The following is a 5273-nucleotide window of genomic DNA, read 5'->3' as shown; positions in this document are numbered from 1 at the left end:
AGAGCCGCAATTTTTACCGTAGAGTACATTTTTAAGAGCGTTGTGTCAAAGTTTTAAATAGAGAAATGAAACCTAATAAAACAGAGCTTAGAACACGGCCTGTATAGGAGTTCAACCAATCAGGAGCCAGATTTACAAAAGTGTCTTCAGAAAGAAAACCTTAAATGTGCTGTTCTTAACTTCAATCTTTATTCTTCAAATAAGTTGTTACGAATTCTCTTGTTTTCTGTCGTTAAGGACGTTCTTAAGGATCGTTCTGAGAACAAGAGGTATTCTTGAACAAGTTGTGTTCTGAAATGTTTTCTTTACCTTACGACAGACTCTAAATGTATCATCCTCGTCGCTCACTTGCTGCCATCACCCTACAATGACTGCATTTTCCAAGGAGGACTTTTTTTTTCTGGTTGGCTAAAATTGTTTAAACACGATGTTTTTCCTGTTTGGCTCCTCTGAGTGGATTAAGCTAAACAGCAGAAATAACAGTTAATATTCAAAACTTATTGTTTCATTTACGCTATGTGGCAATACGCAACGAAGCCAACGACAGAAAACAATTACGGTTTTCTGAAGAGAATCTTACCAACACATTTTCTTGAGAGAACATTTCAGAACTTCTTATGTTTTTTTGTTTGTTTGTTTGTTTTTATCAAGAATTCCAATTTAGAAAATACTTAGGAACGTCAAGCAACAAACAACTCTGTGCTGTGTATGTGACATCACAACCATTATAAGCATCTGGTAGCCTGGCACACTCAGTGTTCAAGCTTCATGCAGGAAAAAGTAGATGTTCTGTTCTTTTTGGCCAAAAACAGGTCTAGAAAAAAGTAATTTATGGAAAATAACTGTATTAAAATCAGTCCGTCAGGAAAACCACAGTAAATGTGTTCACCTGAATCGTTCAGCCCTTAGTGGAGGTAATAGCAACCAGGTTTTTTAATTGTTGATGATGCTAAAAATAGTGGAAAATCTTTCAAAAAAAAAAATCAAAGTTTTCTTTGGGAACTATTTTGCCTCACAGCACCCTACATGTATCCCTCCACCATGAATGGCTTTAAAATCAATGTTTTAGGCCAATGTTTTCTCAAAAGTATCATAAACAATGTTGTAAGCTTAATTTTTTTGTTTGTTTGATGTTTGTTAAGGTTGTTTTCCTTGTTTTTAGACATTTTTACTTGTTTTAAGTGATTTTATTGAGTAAAATTATCTTAAATGTAGTCAAATAATCTAATATTTCTGCTGTTTAGATTGTCGTAAGCTTAATTTAAGATTGTTTTCCTTATTTCTAGACATTTTTACTTGTTTTAAGTGATTTTTTAAGTAAAATTATCTTAAATGTAGTCAAACAATCTAATATTTCTGCTGTTTCAATTGTCGTAAGCATAATTTAAGATTGTTTTCCTTATTTCTAGACATTTTTACTTGTTTTAAGTGATTTTATTGAGTAAAATTATCTTAAATGTAGTCAAACAATCTAATATTTCTGCTGTTTCGATTGTCGTAAGCTTAATTTAAGATTGTTTTCCTTATTTCTAGACATTTTTACTTGTTTTAAGTGATTTTATTAAGTAAAATTATCTCAGTATTTTGGCAGATATATACACTGTCAATACATTGAGATAGTTTTACTCAATAAATTTACCTAATGTAAGTAAATAAGAGAAATAAGCTAGATAATCTCATAATAAGTGCACAACCATCTCAAAACGGAACATTTTAGATATATTGACTAGATTTACGATCATGTCACTTGACAAATTACCATTGTTTTGCAGTTCATAACCATTTCATGTGGTAACTTTCTGTGAGGGAGCTGACGTCTGGTTCCTATCACCACCACTGTGGACAGCTCCAACTCTCTAGAACAGAGCATTTCACACCAAACCGCTCTGAATGACTTTGAGTCTTAAGCAATGATTTAGAAAATCTTTTTTGCATTTCTACAAATCCATTGTCTAAGCTCCATCCATGTCATGATCAGAAAGCTGTGCTCCTGTTTTTTCCAGGGTTGTTCTAAACATGTTCTATATATAATATGAAAAAAATCCACAAAGATCGTGAGTCTAGAGTGAGTTTGGTAGTTTGGAGAAGCAGATTTCGAGGGTTTTATTTCTTCGAGAGCTTAAGCGAGTGCCCTACTGAACTGCGTTTAAGCTCAGCGTGAAGCTGCAATGATGAGCCCCTCGGCCGTAAAGCTGACAGCTGTGCTCCGTTATTGATTATTACAAATAACAGTTTTATTATTGGCTTAAAAACCAGTTGAGTTCCCATTTAACTGCTCAAACACAGTTCACAGTCTTTGGATTCCTGCTGGGAAGAATTAAAAGCAGCTGTAACCTGTGATAGGTGTTATGAAGAACAATGTGTAGATGTTTGTGCTGCTTTTGTGTTAAACTCCATGGAGAAACAGAGACGAGTTGGGCTGAAGGACACGGGGCTGAGCCTGCTGTCTGTTCGAGCTGACGTCGGAAAAGCTGCGCTTCCAGACATATTTGTGCGGTTTAGTCAACTTTTGTTTAGAGTGTAGAATTATAAATGAGATTAAACTGCCGAGTGCACTTAGTTCACATGTCTGGAGCGCTGCTTTAGGACAGTGTCAAACGGAAAAGCACCAGACGAAAACTGAGTAGAACTGAACTGAACTGAATTAGAATTGATCTGAAACAAACTAAATCGAACCAAATGAAACTGACCTGAAGTGAATTGAACTGGAACAGAATTGAATCAAACTGAGCTAACCTGAAATGAACTGAACTAAAATGAACTGAACTGGATTCTATGGAACTAAACTGATTTGGACTGAATTCAATTCAATTATTTTGCGCTGAACTGAATTGACTTCCAGTGAACTCAATTTAATTTAACTTAACTGATTTGAATTGAGTTAGATTGAACTGAAATGTACTGAATAGAATTTAGTCGAAATGAACTGTGCTGAATTTAATTCAGCTGAACTGAACCGAACTGAACAGAATTCAGTTGAACTGAATTGGACTAAAATGAACTGAATTGAACTGTACCAAAGGGAACTGAACTGCACTGAATTTAACATAATCAGATTCTATTGAACGGAATTAAAATCAACTGAACAGAATTGAATTGAACTGAATTCAGTTGAACCCAAACTGCAATGAAATGAACTGAACTGAGTTCAGCTGAACTGAACCGAACTGAACTGAATTCAGCTGAACTGTACCGAAGTGAATTCAGTTGAAGCGGACTGTATTGAACTGAATTGAATTGAAATGAACTGAACTGAATTGAACTAACTGTACTGACCTAAAATGAATCAAACTGAATTCAGTTGAACCGAACTGCACCGAACAGAACTTAGCAGAACTGGAATTCTGAATTCGGTTGAACTGAACTCAACTGAACTGAACTGAAACAAACTGGATTCAATCTAACAGAAAAATCTGAAGTGAACCGAGTGAGGTGTGATCTGACCGTGGGAACACTTTCAACTCCCCTACCTCAGAACTTCCTTATGCTCCTGTAAGAAACAGCAGCGTCTGAATAATCCAGAGCTAATTAGTGCGGAGATGAGCGCGTAAACTCTGAGGATCAATAAGCGAATAATCCGGCTGCGTTCACACTAAGATCAGGACAAAGTGAAGTGTTTTAACGCTCACCTCTCTGCGCACGAAGCCTCCTACTGCGCCATCACGCATCTTCACGCGCTGGCATGCAAGTTTGTGTTAGAGGAGGAAGAGGAGGAGGAAGATGGGGAGGAGGAAGAGGGGGTCCGGGCGTGCGGAGCGGCGCGCACGCGGGCTCTCTCGCTCTCCATCTCCAAACGCGCCGCGCGCTCCACTTTTATTCCCAAATGCTCCGCGCGTCCGCGAGCCGCGTTAAACCGAGAGCTGGAGCCGAGCGACGGAGTTCGCGCTGGTTTAGAACGCGCATCCTCTCCTGACCAGCCTCCTTCTGCCCACTGCGCCCGGCCGCTGACCAGCCAGCGCACACCGCGAGTCCACTGCGGAGGTCAAAGGCGTCCTCGTGCCTCGTATCTGCGCCAGAAGACGCTCTTTGGTGCAAATACAGCGCAGTAAACGCTCTAAACCCCCTCGCTCTCTCTCTCTCTCTCTCTCTCTCTCTCTCACTCTCTCTCTCTCCCTTCTCTCTCTCTTTCTCTCTCTCCCCCTTCTCTCTCTCTTTCTCTCTCTCCCCCTTCTCTCTCTCTCTCTCTCTCTCTCTCTCTCTCTCTCTCTCTTTCTCCCTTCTCTCTCTCTCTCTCTCTCTCTCTCTCTCTCACTCCCTTCTCTCTCTCTCTCTCTCTCTCTCTCTCTCTCTCTCTCTTTCTCCCCCCTCTCTCTGTCTCTTGCTCTCTCTTTTTCCTCTCTCTCTCTCTCTCTCTCTCTCTCTCTCTCTCTCTCTCTCCGCTCCTCCTTCTCTTCCCCGCGCTCTGGTTCTGCTCTGTCTCCTTGGAGACGCGCTGCCCGCGCGCTCCGGCGTTTGTAAGCGAGGAGCGCCACGTGACCGCAGTCTCAATGACGCACGTATCCATGGGGGCGGGGTTAATTTTTCATTATGCTTAATTAAGTCCACCTCCTTGTTTCTACACGCACTGTCCAGTTTATCAGCTCCGCTTTTGCATGATTAAAAGGTTCTTCACATCATGAAAGTTCTTCAGATTTATGGAGAATGTGCTGTAGGTGGTTCTACATAGAACCTTTTTGAAAAGCATTCTATAATGGACCCAAAAGGGTTCTTCTGCAAGCTTGACATTGTAACAGTGGGAGAACCCTTTTGGGTGCCATATGGAAGCCTTTTCAAAAAGGTTCTATACACAACCATCCAGAACCAACCATAAAGAACCCTTTACTCACACAAAGGGTGCTTTAATCATGCAGAGGGTTCTTTGAGTGTTTATGGTTCCTTATAGTGCCGTTTTCTTTATTAAGATTAAGACTAAGTGACTCTGATTAGTCCCACAACGGGGAAATTTCACCTCCACATCTAACCCATCCCTGCAGTGAGACACCACACACACACACACACACACACACACACACACACACAGACATACACACACACACACACACACACACACACTAGGGGGCAGTGAGCACACTTGCCCAGAGCGGTGAGCAGCCCTCTCCGCAGCAGCTGGGGAGCAGGTGTAGGTGTATGTTTGTGTGTGTGTTTGCAGTGTGTGTTTGTGTGTGTGTGTGAGTGTAGTGTGTGTGTATATAAGGGTGTGTGTGTATGTGTTTATGTGTGTGTGTGTATGAGTGTACTGTGTGTGTGTGTGTATGAGTGTACTGTGTGTGTGT

At 40.7% G+C, this 5273-nt stretch overlaps 1 protein-coding gene across 1 annotated transcript in view; it reads right to left on the bottom strand.

Moving 5' to 3' along the window:
• The window catches only part of tmem200a (transmembrane protein 200A), a 29795-nt gene extending 25661 nt beyond the window's left edge, over window positions 1–4134 (bottom strand). The window contains exon 1 of the mRNA XM_037537460.1: window positions 3630–4134. The gene's annotated coding sequence lies outside the window, so the exon portion shown is untranslated. The remainder of the gene's footprint in view (window positions 1–3629) is intronic.
• Between the last annotated feature and the right edge of the window lie 1139 nt (window positions 4135–5273).

This window comes from Pygocentrus nattereri, chromosome 4 (genome assembly GCF_015220715.1).
Source record: "Pygocentrus nattereri isolate fPygNat1 chromosome 4, fPygNat1.pri, whole genome shotgun sequence".
Lineage (NCBI taxonomy): Eukaryota > Metazoa > Chordata > Actinopteri > Characiformes > Serrasalmidae > Pygocentrus > Pygocentrus nattereri.
Note: the sequence above shows the minus strand (reverse complement) of the source record. Positions and strands in the feature narration are given on the sequence as shown.